Source organism: Hesperophylax consimilis, chromosome 20 (assembly GCF_061612785.1).
Source record: "Hesperophylax consimilis isolate HC1 chromosome 20, BYU_Hcon_1.0, whole genome shotgun sequence".
Taxonomy (NCBI): Eukaryota; Metazoa; Arthropoda; class Insecta; order Trichoptera; family Limnephilidae; genus Hesperophylax; species Hesperophylax consimilis.
This window is the reverse complement of record NC_142855.1, coordinates 25,364,581-25,378,014: the sequence shown is the minus strand read 5'-3', so window position 1 is coordinate 25,378,014 and position 13,434 is coordinate 25,364,581. Positions and strand designations below refer to the sequence as shown.

Sequence of the window (13,434 nt, the reverse complement as noted above, 5' to 3'; positions counted from 1 at the left end):
CCAAAACCGCAAAAAGAGTGTGGCTCGTCTGACCTTGATGATCAACGAAGATGATATCGAAGTATCCCAAAGGAGAGTCCAGAGGAGATTGGCTGAGGAGAACCTCATTGGTCATCGGCCAGCTAAAAAACCTCGCCTCACAGTAGATATGAGGAAATAACTACTGGAATGGGCCAACGCACACCAAAACATGACTATAGAGAACTGGAATATGGTAATTAACAATTTTGTGGTTATCAAACTTAAAAAAATTCCATTTGTTTGATTATGGCCTTTTTTTAGGTGTGCTTCTCTGACGAGACCATATTCCAAATTTTGTTGAACAAATCATCGTTCGTCCGACGACGCTCAGGAGAGAAATTTCATCCGGACTGCCTTGTAGAGACGATCAAACACCCTACCAGTATCATGGTGTGGTCATTCATCTCTTCCAAAGGGATGGGGCGCCTCCACATCGTGCAAGGGACCATGAGGAAGGATCAGTACAGACAAATACTAGAAAATCGATTACTGCCTCAAGTCGGAGAATGGTTCCTTGGTGACCAGGAATACGTCTTTATGCATAACTCCGCCCCCTTTCACAAATCCAGGACTGTCACTGCATTCCTGGCTGAAAAAAATGTGCAGGTTCTACCTTGGCCGGGGAATTCCCCTAACATGAACCTTATTGAAAACCTGTAGGAGCTCACCAAAAGGGAGATTGCCAAGGAGGTGATCACAGCGAAGCAGCAGATCATCGAAACCCTCATCCGGGTGTGGCATCATTCTCCTGACTTAAAGATCACTGCAAAATTGTGCATTGAGAGTATACCATGGTATGCCATGGCGTGTACAAGCTGTTAGTGCGGCTATAGGCGAAATTACGAAATATTAGCTTTTTGTTCGATAATGTTTAAAAATAATAATAAAAATATATATAATTGCAAATTAAGGACAAAAACGGTTTTTAAATTTTCAAAATTTAATATCCTTGTTAATAAATAATAATAACCACACCTAAAATCATAAACATCTGTGTTTTATGAACACAAAGTGTGAAAAACACATTTTTCATAGGTGTCCCTATTAATATGGCAACCCACTGCAATGTTACGGGCATTCTTATTTTTGTAAACTTCTTGCTTTTGATCCCAAAGATAAGGATGGCTTTGGTATAGATCCATAAATTTAAACATCATATCATCCAATCAGTAAATAATCACGTCCTGCTTGACAACAATGAACTTAAACCCTTACATATAGAAAGAAAGGGCATTAGATTAAATTTACTTGAACAATTCTAAATCAATAAAAGGACCAATGACCCTAATATTACATATAGTAATAAAAAATATTTATTCCCCGCTTCTAAGAATGTTCACAAAACCGGAACAATATAACACACTGCTACATCATTATTAAGCAATTAAGATAACATAAAACAGACTTCAAAATAGCCCCAAAGAATATGAAATCTATTGTCACAATTATTTTATCAGTACGGTAATAAATCATTTTGAATTGGGAGGGGTAAAATAGAATCATATAAATACGTCGTCTAAACGTGGCTAAAACCACAGTTTGAAAATGGAATTGAAACCCGAAACAGCTGTAACAATAACAAAAACCAAAAAATAATTGAAGAACTTAATAATTGTATTATTAAATTTGATTTTAATTACACTCAGTAGAAAGGTCTAACGTCTACTTTCAACCGCATGAACTAAAAGTCGCCTGCAACTTGAAACATATGTTCACAAGTTTCGATTCGGCGGGAAAATCGAACGATTTCATGAACGATTTCATGAACGATCGAACGATTTCATGAACAACAAAAGTAGACGGGCTTTCAACTTTCGTCGTTCAACTAAAAACTTGATCAACTCTTTTGAACATTTGTCGATGAGCTTTCAAGTATCATTCAACTCCGACTTGATCAACTAAAATCGCTCTGTGTGAAGGGGTATCTCGGAGCAATTAAAATGCCGCGAAAACGAAACTCGGAGAAAAAATACCAAATTGATAACCGTATTTTATTATGTTTTATTTATTACATTTAATTACAATAATGACGTATTGCCCATCTCTCTAGGTGTGATACGCCTGTGTTGCAGGGCCGTATTTGTACTTTTCACAAGTATAGGCCACTTCGTTTGCGCCGCTCCCTACCACCTTCTTGGAAATTGTCACCGATAATATCTATCATAAAAAAAAATTAAAATTTAAAAAAAAATTAGAAAAACATAATCACTCACGTTTAGGCTGCCATTAGGTGACACACAATTTTCAGAATAAATATTCAAATGTAGGAATTAGGTATTCAAAAATAATATAAACAAACGAATTAATACAATTTAATTTAATAAGTAAAATTAAATAACAAGAATTACAATTTTTTCGGGTTTTTTATTGAAAAAATCATCTATAATATCTTCATAGCTTATAGTATTCATTAAGTCTGCTTCAATGCTCAGAAGAGCCAAAGAGTTTTTCTTACAGTTTTTCTTGCGACAGTGAAGACCTTTGGTAATTTTTCACACGCTTTAAACAGGAAAAACTCCTTTCTCCACAACAATTTGTGGCCGGGGTGCAAAGTGCAATGCGGAGAGCTATATCCAAGTTTGGATAAACATTACACAGAGATTGTTTCCTCAAAAACTTTAAAAGATTCAGTAATGATGTCGATTCAGGTTTCTCTGCCGTCTTATAAGAGGAAATGTGACTACAAAAGTGTACACATTCCTGAACTAAATCGTCTTCTAAATCATTACAGTAATATTGCACAAGAGACTGAGCTTTTTCTGAGACTCTTTGTGTTGAAAGTTCACTCATTCTTGTTAAAAATGAAAATTTTTCTTTAAAGATTATATATGCACCATGTCTTCTCTCTAATTCAGCTCTCAGTCTGTCCAGAATTACCAAAAAGGTGTTGACTCTGAAAGAGTCTCTGGAGGTTGTTTCAATTTCCTCATTTGATGCTTGCCTTAGTAACCGTAAGTACTTCATCCCAGGAATCTCTTACACTTTGATAGGCATCTGCTCTTGCTGACCAACGTGTGAGGTTTACTCTCTTCAGCGTCTTTTGTTTTCCTATTTCACTAGCCAATTTTTTCCAATGATCGGTTGACTTCACAAAGAAAGTATTTACCTCTTACAGCAACATGAAGAAGTAACAGGCTTCTGTACAAGACTTAGCGGCCGAGGTTCCCACCAAATTTAATGAATGAGCTGCACAAGGGACGAACATGGCAAGTGGTGCTTGTTCTTGAATTTTGGCTTGTAAACCATTATAAATTCCTGACATGTTCGAGGCATTATCATATGACTGACCCCGGCAGTCTTCTAGATATATGTTCAACTTTTCTAGCTCTAAAGTAATGGCATCAAACATATCTTGAGCCTTGTGTCCAACAGAAGGTAAGAATTTAAGAAATCTCTCACATGGCTCTCCATTATTTAAAACATATCTAATCACAAGTGTCAGTTGATCTACGTGTGCTGCATCCGGTGTAGAGTCTACAATTAAAGAAAAGTATTTCGCTTCTTTTATCTCATCACTAATGCATTTCAGTACTTTCTCAGCCATTGAGCAAATGAACTCGTCGAAGACAGTTTTTGATAGGTAGCTAGTGGTTCCAGATCCTGCTATTAATTCAAGTAGCATTATGTAATTCCCACTGTGCGGGTCACCAAATTTTTCATTACTTCCTCTGAAAGCGAGACCTCTTGATGCCAATCCTTTCATTACAGCAACGACCCTCTTTAAAATGTCCTTCCAATAAGCAATTTCCTCGCTTAGTTGGGCAGTTAGTGAAGATTGAATACAACCGCAAATCAAACCTCTAGATCTTAAAGCGAGAATACAGGGCTTATGATTTGGAGAGTTTTCGTGTTGAGCTGGCCGACCGACATATTCGTAAACAGGGAATTTTTATCTAAATTCTGACATCGATTTCATTCGTGTGGCCGACGAGATATTTTGCCGCATTTAGAGGATACCTACAATGTCATTCGTTAGGTATTTCTCCCCACACAAAAGTTGGCCGAACGATTTTTTTTTTCAAAACAAATTTGCAATCAACTTTTGCCGTAAGTTTTGGCAATGTGGCACGTAGGATATTTTCATCCCAAAAATAAAACCGGAAGTGGTCGCTTTCCAGGACTCCTCCCGGGCCGAAATCTGGATGAATGCGTTTTTTTAACTAATCTTATTTGGGGTTAAAGCCCAGTACTAATTTAGTTCATGTGGCCTATAGGATGGGATTTTCCCGGTCATCGCTTGGACTACAAGTAAACACACGAAACTGCCGCTTTGCATTGCCGGGCAGCCCGGCGCGCGCGTGATACGGTATATAATGTGTTCGTACGGACTGTTCATCACATCACCCGCCTCCGATCCGCCGCCCGCCACCTTGCCGCCCGGGCAGTAGCATCAATATAACTAACTATCTAACTAAAGTACTAGGAATTAGCGCCTTTCAAAAATGATATTTATCGTCTAATCGTTATAAAACTCTGTCTATCCACAGGGACTTTTTTTGTTTATAATCGCATACACGGCTTAACAAAGCGAGCGAGTGCCGCCCCCTGAACTCTGCCGCCCCTAGGCCGCGGCCTATAAGGCCTATTGACAAATTCAGGACTGCTGTGTTGAGATGGCAATTTTCACAGTTATTGTTATTAGAATAATACACAAATAACTTTGTTGGTCGCATCTTTTTTTAAATGACCTTGAGTTTCCTCTACCTTGTCTACTGCTCTGCTCCGCTCGGTAGGTACTGCTTGTATGCTGCTTGTATATCTGTGGTTAAGTACTGTATAATTCCGTTACATACAAAAAGCCCGAAGATATCGATCAAGAGAGTGGTTTATTTAAGATTTAAGATCATTGCGTTATGATTTTGGTTGACGACCGGTGTATATCGTGTTTGTGAAATAATTTAAACGAAATCAAAATTTGAAGTGTTGATTTTTGGTTTTCCCCAACATTTATACTAACTTTTAGTAATAATATAACTAAATTCAAGTATTAATTCAAAGTAAACATTCCATATTTACCGTGAAGCGGAATTCAAAACCTTTACCCAAATATTGACCACCTCTAGTGACGTTTCTATTTCTTTGTGCAGAGGCATATAACTCCGGTCTGTCCTTGAAACCCATTTGCAACCGACACGCCTAACTCTGTTTTCTTATGGAAAAAAATATTGTGGCAGAAAGCTGAGATCTCATTGGCTTAGAGTTTGACATCTCGCTCGAGGCCACACGGGACACGACGCAGTTGTGTGATGGCGTAAGATCATTTCGTGTCTAAAATTTAGCTAGTTAAATTTATTTGTGATGAAAATATAATCCGTGTAGTGTTAGCGAGGTAAAAATATATATTCAACCTAACCTAAATGTACTCCCTACGTAAGTTCAAATTTATAATGAATTGACAGTTTTTAGGTTATTACGCATCAGGATTTTGCAATCGCAAAATACGTTAAATGGCTTGTTAAAAGTGCTTCTTACCTACTTATTTACATTATGACATATGCCTTCTTGGCAAATATGTCTACCTTCACAGCGTATAAATGTTATCGATTACATTGACTCACTTTTCATAATAAAATAAAAATAGTATTAGGATGAATTGTACAGCGCCGTCTTTTGTGCAAAATCATCTCAAGGGCGCTGTTTATCAATGATTATCACGTTTTATCTTATTGTTTTAGTGACATTCAATAATATTAAACATGTGACCATGAGTTAATTTATTTTTCTTTTCAAAATAAGCAGATAAGCACAATCATGTTTGCAAATTTTTATTTTTCATTGTTCTTTTCGTTTTTCATTTGTTCAAGTTTTTTGTTACTTTTGGGTTTTTTGTCTCAAATTAACAAGTGTCCACTGACAAAGTTTCCTCTTGATAACACGAGCCCTGATAGTTAATTTTCTTAGAACAATGCTTTGTCAGATGAACTTTGCTGTCAGGTAACATTTTGATATTTTTCTGCTTCAAAGACGTTTTTAATTTTAAAATTGTTTTTGGGCCAAAGAATGAATGGCTGAGCGGAATATTATTGTCTACGGTCGCACATTTTTTTATATGACTTTGATTTTTTCTGCCTTGCATATCATCAACGCTCCGTCGGCTATATCTGTGGTTAAGAAGTGTGCTTACTTTTCCCATACAAAAAACCCGAAAGTGACCTAGTGAGTGGTTTATTTACGTCTTCGTGCATTTTGCTTAGTAACGCAATGCCATTGTTGTTCCTTTTTTCTGAAGTAGTATTGTATTCTGCATAATATTTGTTTTCCATTTATACAGTTTTGTATCACTTCAGTGAACATCACATTTTTTATTCCGAAGTAAATCACATTCTTGCACTTCTAATTTTCTAGTGACATTTCTTCAACACATTCGAACTGTTGCCTTGTACTCGTGTTAGTAGGTTCATGTTATATTGACTAAGTAAGACCTGAGCAACCTAATTGATTCATGTTAATTATAAGAATATATCAGTTTTACATCATTCGCTTTATAATATATTGAGTTACCCAACACCAACCAGGTTAACTCGCGACAGACGGTACATGGGGTTGTTTATATCTTTACACTGAGTGGAAAACTTAAGCTTATTCTAATTAGTCAATTCCACTAGAAGTTACATAACATATGTTGTCTTGCGTTTACTCATTGTCAGTAATAGACATCACCAAGTTTGTTTTACTTAGCACCCTGAAATTGAAACTAATATCAAAAATTTTGCTTTATACCAAATCTGGTCGCAAAAAACGGCTTAAGCCATTTAAAGAAACCTTTCTCATCTGTATAAGGATTCAGGGTGATACTGAGAGTATCTAGCACTCAGATAACATTGTAGCAACTGGTTCAACTCTTGCAAAACTCAACTCTAATAACGTATTTACATCGGTTATATTAATCCAGTCAAAATTTTGACCGGTCGGTGGCCGAGTTGACATCGCGCTTGGGTCCCACTCAGGCGTGGCGTGTTCAATTCCTCGGCCGGCCAAGTCCTCCATCACAACACAAGCAACATTTTCAGCTTTCTGTGGTGGTAGTAGGAGATTTTCAAATATTGTCAGGTTATTCGTAACCCGGGAATGTTTGTCTTTCTTTTTAAAAAAAAAAATATATATATATATATTTACTGCCAGTCATGTTTGTAAAGTCAACGCCGCTTTTAACTCTCTAAATGGTCTCTTTTCTGTCGTGTTATTGGTGAAAGCGGATATTTAAAATTTAAAAAAATTAAAAGTTTAATGTGTTAATGATTTTAAACATGCATCGAGTTTAAATTTAAAGCATAGTGGCAAGTGTATCCATGAAATATATTTCTTTTGATTTTGTTTAATTCCATGTTGGACTTATATACTAAGCGTAATTAACAAACTGTCAACTGGACACTTGTGAAATAAATAAGATTCCTTGAAAGCATTCTTAACTTTATGCGATAAAAAATTACCTTAATCGTATAGCAGGCAAAATTTTTAGACATCTGCTCTCCATATTGATATTGGACATCTTTGATGCTAGAGGTCAAAAAACGCTCCATATTATTTATTGTATGTGGTCCATTTCACTTTCGAGGTTTTGAGTATGTCGTTCCAACTGAAGGTGATCACTTTAAACTAATTATAACCCTCGTAAATATGATTATTTCATAAATATTCCGTTTAAGCTCTAACATATTTTGAGTTTGGACCATTTACCAGAAGGCCATGGATCTTCTTAACACGGAGAGTGTTTCCATCAAGGTGGAAGCAGGGTCGCAGGATGAGGACGGAGGTGAAATGCCGTATACCGATATAGATATCTACCTCCCCGACGTAAAGAAGGAATGTTTGGCGAGTAGTAAGTTGCATTGTAATGGATAGGTTTCCTAGAAACTGCACGTATTGTACAGGGCTAGCAGATTCTTCAATGACGACCATCTGCAAACCCTATAGAGATCTTAATTATGCCGAAATACTTGATTAACCTACATGACTGCAAATGAGGGCGATGCGTCCGACAATCCATTATTACGTTTTTTCCATGGAGTTTCGGGGGATACGGAGAATATCTACCAATCAGATTATATATAATACTATTTACTGCCAGTCATGTTTGTGAAGTCAACATCGTACTGAGTTCTCTTTAGGAGCTGAGCGGTCTCTCTTCTGCCGTATTATTGGTTAAAGCGGCCGTGATATATTTTTAAATATAAATCTAAATTTTATTGCGCACTGATTTTTGCCGCACGGTTATTGATTGTAAACATTATTTTTGTTTAAATTTAAATCACGATGTCAAGTAAATCCATAAAATATAATGCGTTCGATTTAGTTTAATTCCAAGTATGACTAATATGATAGGAACCACAATTAACAAACTGTCAACTGGACAATGATTATTTAATTTTTTTTACAATAATCATTTTTAGCTTAATGCGATAACATTATAACTTCTTGTATAAAATACTGTATAATTTTATGTACCTGCTCTCCATCTTGATATTTGACATCTTTAATGCACGAGGTCAAATAATCGTCCGTGATATTACTGTAGGTGGTCCAGTTTACATCCGAGATCTTACATATTTCTTTCCAACTGAATGTGATCATTATGTTATTTATTTTAAGCTGGGACCATTTACCAGGAGGCAATGGGTCTTCCCAACAGTGTTTCCATCAAGGTGGAACCAGGGTCCCAGGAAGAGGGTGGATGTGAAATGCCGTATACAGATATAGTTATCTACCACCCGGACGTGAAGACTGTGTGTTTGCAGTATGCGGATAGTACTCCGACAACCTCCAAGTTGGGTTACAAAGGTATGTTGGTTTCAGATGTTCGGAATTCCTGCCTGATTCGAAGACAGGACGTATATTCTTGTTAATTAAGTCCTTGCCGTTCATTAGTTATTCTGTTCACAAAAGACCTCTTCTTTTATATGATTTAAATTACATACCTATTTATTATGTGCTAGCTATACCCCGCCACGCTTTGCTGTGGCTCATTCTGTCTGTGCAGATAGTGAAACATTAGCGCGTGTTTCTTTTACGTCCAACAGATAGCACTACTAATAAAACAAGTTTTTCTAACAGACGGCGCCGGTTTTCAAAAAATTGTGTTTTCACCTGTCACAGGTGACATCTACCTATAGGGTTTTCCAATAAGAGTTGTTATTTTGATATTCTATTGTGAAATATCAATTGTTTCGTTGCTTGTGTGGCACGTAGCGCCGCTTGTTGAAAGTAAACGTTGTCCAGATCAATACCATCCATTTCCGGCCATAAAAAAATCAAATCATCTCTCGATAGCGCAATCCATTCACCGTAATTGTTGCTCCAGCCTCATTTTCTAAAAAATAAGGTCCAATGACTCTATTTATACAGTTTTGTATCACTTCAGTGAACATCATATTTTTTATTCCGAAGTAAATCACATTCTTGCACTTCTAATTTTCTAGTGACATTTTTTCTAGTAACATTTTGTCCAAATCAATACCATCCAATTCCGGCCATAAAAAATCATTAAAGATCTCTCGATAGCGCAATCCATTCACCGTAACTGTTGCTCCAGCCTCATTTTCGAAAAAGTAAAGTTCAATGACTCCGCCGGACCATAAACCGCACCAAACAGTCACACGTTGAGGATAGATAGGCTTTTCAACAATAACTCTTGGGTTTTCCGAGCCCCAGATGCGACAATTTTGCTTGTTGACGAAGCCACCGAGGTGGAAATGGGCCTCATCACTCAAGATGATTTGCATTTGATTCACTCAAGTGAATTTTAATCATTCGTTCCATTTTTATTAATGGTGTAGTTTCTACTTGTCAAATGTCAAAAAAGGACACCTTCAAAAGTAACGAAATAGCGGTCTATTCAAAATAACAACTCCTATTGGAAAACGCTGTATATAAAATGGGTTTATAAAAACACACGAGTATTCGAATGCAAAGTTGTGTCAAAACTTTAAAGCTATCGGTGAAGAACTTTCGGGGATTTGAGATTTTAAACAAACGATCCATTGACATATTTATTTTTATAGATTGTTACATATAGCGCTGTGAAAAAATTAAACAGACCGCCGACACATCCGATTTTTGTTTGTTAAAGATAACCATTTATGCGTATCTTGTTTAAAAATATATATATATATATATATATATATATATTAACTGTACTTCACTAATTAAGCTTTTTTCCAATTCTTTTCAGACTTATTAGCGAACCCTAAGACGCATCCTGGTGAAAAACGATACTATTGTCCCCTTTGTAACTATTCTTGCATTCGAAATTCATCGTTAAAACAACACTTTCGCATCCATACTGAAAAGGAAAAAGAAAAACCCTTTTCATGTTCCGAATGCCGTTATACGTGTTTTCAAAGGAGGGTTTTAAAAATTCATATGTTTACACACGGTGGAGAAAAACCTTTTTCATGTTCCGACTGCAACTATTCATTTTCAACAAAGACACATCTAAAATATCACCTGTTTACCCACAGTGGAGAAAAACCTTTTTCATGTCCCGACTGCAACTATTCATGTTCAAAAAAGGGACGGCTAAAAGATCACATGTTCACCCACAGTGGAGAAAAACCTTTTTCATGTCCCAACTGCAACTATTCATGTTCAACAAAGAGACAACTAAAAATTCACATGTTTTCCCACAGTGGAGTAAAACCTTATTCATGTTCCGACTGCAACTATCAATGTTCTATAAAGTGGAATCTTAAAATTCACATGCTTACCCACAGTGGAGAAAAACCTTTTTTATGTCCCGATTGCAACCATTCATTTTCAACAAAGGGACGGCTGAAAGTTCACATGTTCACCCACAGTGGAGAAAAACCTTTTTCATGTCCCGACTGCAACCATTCATGTTCAACAAAGGGACGGCTAAAAGTTCACATGTTCACCCACAGTGGAGAAAAACCTTTTTCATGTCCCGACTGCAACCATTCATGTTCAACAAAGGGACGGCTAAAAGTTCACATGTTCACCCACAGTGGAGAAAAACCTTTTTCATGTAATAAGTGCAACTATTCCAGTTTTCAAAGGGGAAATTTGAATACTCACGTACGCAAAATTCATCAGAATCGGTTCTAGGGGCCCGGAGTCTTAGTTGTTTGAAAACTGTATGTGCGACATGTAAACGATATCGAGAGACCATCCTCAGCTCAGGGAATATTCTTGCCATTTAGCTATTCAATTGATGCAGATGCTCCTTCTCTACCTCGCTTCCGTAGTTTAATCTTGCTTCACCGTTATGTATGTATTCCAACTTATTAATTCAATGTCGAATTATTAAAAAACGTGAACTTTATTCAAGTTCTTGACGTATAATGTAATTCATTTTCAAAATAAATGTACTAAAATAGCTTGAGACCTATTGAACGTCTAGAAAACTATTCATAAAAAGATCTAGCCATTTATTGTATGAATTTTATGTTTCTAGTGGGGTAATTCAGGAATCTCATGTAGGTCCGATTCTGTGTTTACTGTTTATCAAGTTAATATTTTTATTTTTTGCAACGTATATCTTTTAAAAGTATAACTTATCATGGGAACAACATGGGAAACACTTACATGTCTGACATCGTACAAAGATGTGATGTATAAATTCTCAAATATTGTTATTTTTCACTCTGGTTACCTTTATACAACATCCATTTTTTATTTTATTTTTATATATTAACATTCAAAACCTGCTAAACAACTAATGTAGTTTGTGAGCAGGTACATAATGACAACATTATTTGCAATAACATGGTACAATGGTAAACAGTATGTAGGTATATATAATGTTGATAATAAATTAACAATAAAGATAAGTTGGTTAAATTACAGAATTGTTTAAATATAAATATGTAAAAAGCAGTATAAGCCTCATATAGCAAACAAGCACAAATGAGTTTAGTATGAACAAATGAATGTAATCAACAAGTACTTCTATTATTAATATACATAAGGTAATACAAATTTATAACGATTTTCCATTTCCTTAGAATGTGAATTCCAATTAGGAAAACAAAGTCTTCAGTAGGGCATCAATATAAATCCTCAGTATCTAATAGCCATTTCCTTAGATTATATTTGACTTTATCTGTAAAAACGTTTATATTTTTAATTGTCATTGGTAGTTTATTAAATAATCTGAGTACAATAAAGTTTAGGGTTCTTTCACCGTATTTATTGGTACATTTCGGAACCACGAATCCTTCATTTTGAGTGAATCTTGTATTATGTTTATGGAAAACTCTTTTCCTATACAAGGAATCAAACAATATAAGATGTTGACTTACAATATTATAAAACAATAATCCTCTGACAGGTAAAACATTCAGAGACTTGTATATTAATTTGGTGTCGCTTCTGTGTGCATTTATGGATTAACAATTTTGTGAGGGAGTTTTTTAATGTTAGGATATAACTTATATTAGTTTTACAAGAATGTGCCCAAGAAGTGATTCCATAACGGATTGTGGATTCAGCCAGAGATAGGTAGATAAATTTTAAAGTATTTATAGACACAAAATATTTTATTTTATAAATTCTACCCACAATAGACCGTAGACGTTTACAAACATTAGTAATGTGTACATCCCATTTCATGTAGCAGTCAATAGTAACACCAATATATACATATTCTTTGACAAAATCAATGGTTTCACATGAACAGGGCTGTGCAACATTTCTGTGTAAGCAGTCAAAAGTATGTGTATATAACGAAGGGATTAAATTGTATCTGGCGTGTGGTGATCTTATGTGCATAGTTTTAGTTTTTTTGGCATTTATTATGAGACCAGCGTCATGAGACCATTTTAGGAGAGCAATAAAATCAAGCTGCATAAGGTTCATGGACGGCCGGCGTGGTCTAGTGGTATACGCTTTTGACTACAGATCCGAAGGTCGCGGGTTCGAACCCGGCGTGCGCAAATAAATTTTATTTGATTAATTTGTGTTATTTCACAATTAATTAATTTAAAATAATATATAGTATATTTGCGGCACGTTCCAGAGTGGAAGATACTCTCAGTATCGCCCTGGTGTAAGACCACCATTCAGAATTGAAACGTTGCTTGAAATGGCTTTAGCCGTGTTTGGTGACCAGATCTGAATAGCCAGGTACTTCCCCACCTTCTTCTTCCCCATCTCCCTCCCCTCCCCAATACCCTCAGCCTCACAACATACCCCAATTGGGGATGCCATAGTCTCACTGGCTCCAGACGGGAGCAGTTGGGACTCTTGTGCGGTAATACTGTAAAAAAAAAAAAAAAAAAAAAATTGGAGTAATCAAATCCTCGTGTGATATTACGAGTGCCGTATCGTCTGCGTACACAAAATGTTCAACGAAAGAAAACAATTTACTCATAATTGAGATGAATATAATATACAGGGTTTGCCCTAAAATTGACCCCTGTGCAACACCTGTTGAAATATATTTTCTTTTGCTATTTT

At 36.0% G+C, this 13,434-nt stretch overlaps 1 long non-coding RNA gene across 1 annotated transcript; it reads left to right on the top strand.

Annotated features, from left to right (window-relative positions):
• Positions 1 to 5,251: 5,251 nt before the first annotated feature.
• LOC149414422 (uncharacterized) lies at positions 5,252 to 13,231 on the top strand. The gene is made up of 4 exons (XR_016304015.1): positions 5,252 to 5,391; positions 7,668 to 7,840; positions 8,611 to 8,799; positions 10,190 to 13,231. It is a non-coding gene; the product is annotated as an uncharacterized LOC149414422 (long non-coding RNA).
• Positions 13,232 to 13,434: the final 203 nt, after the last annotated feature.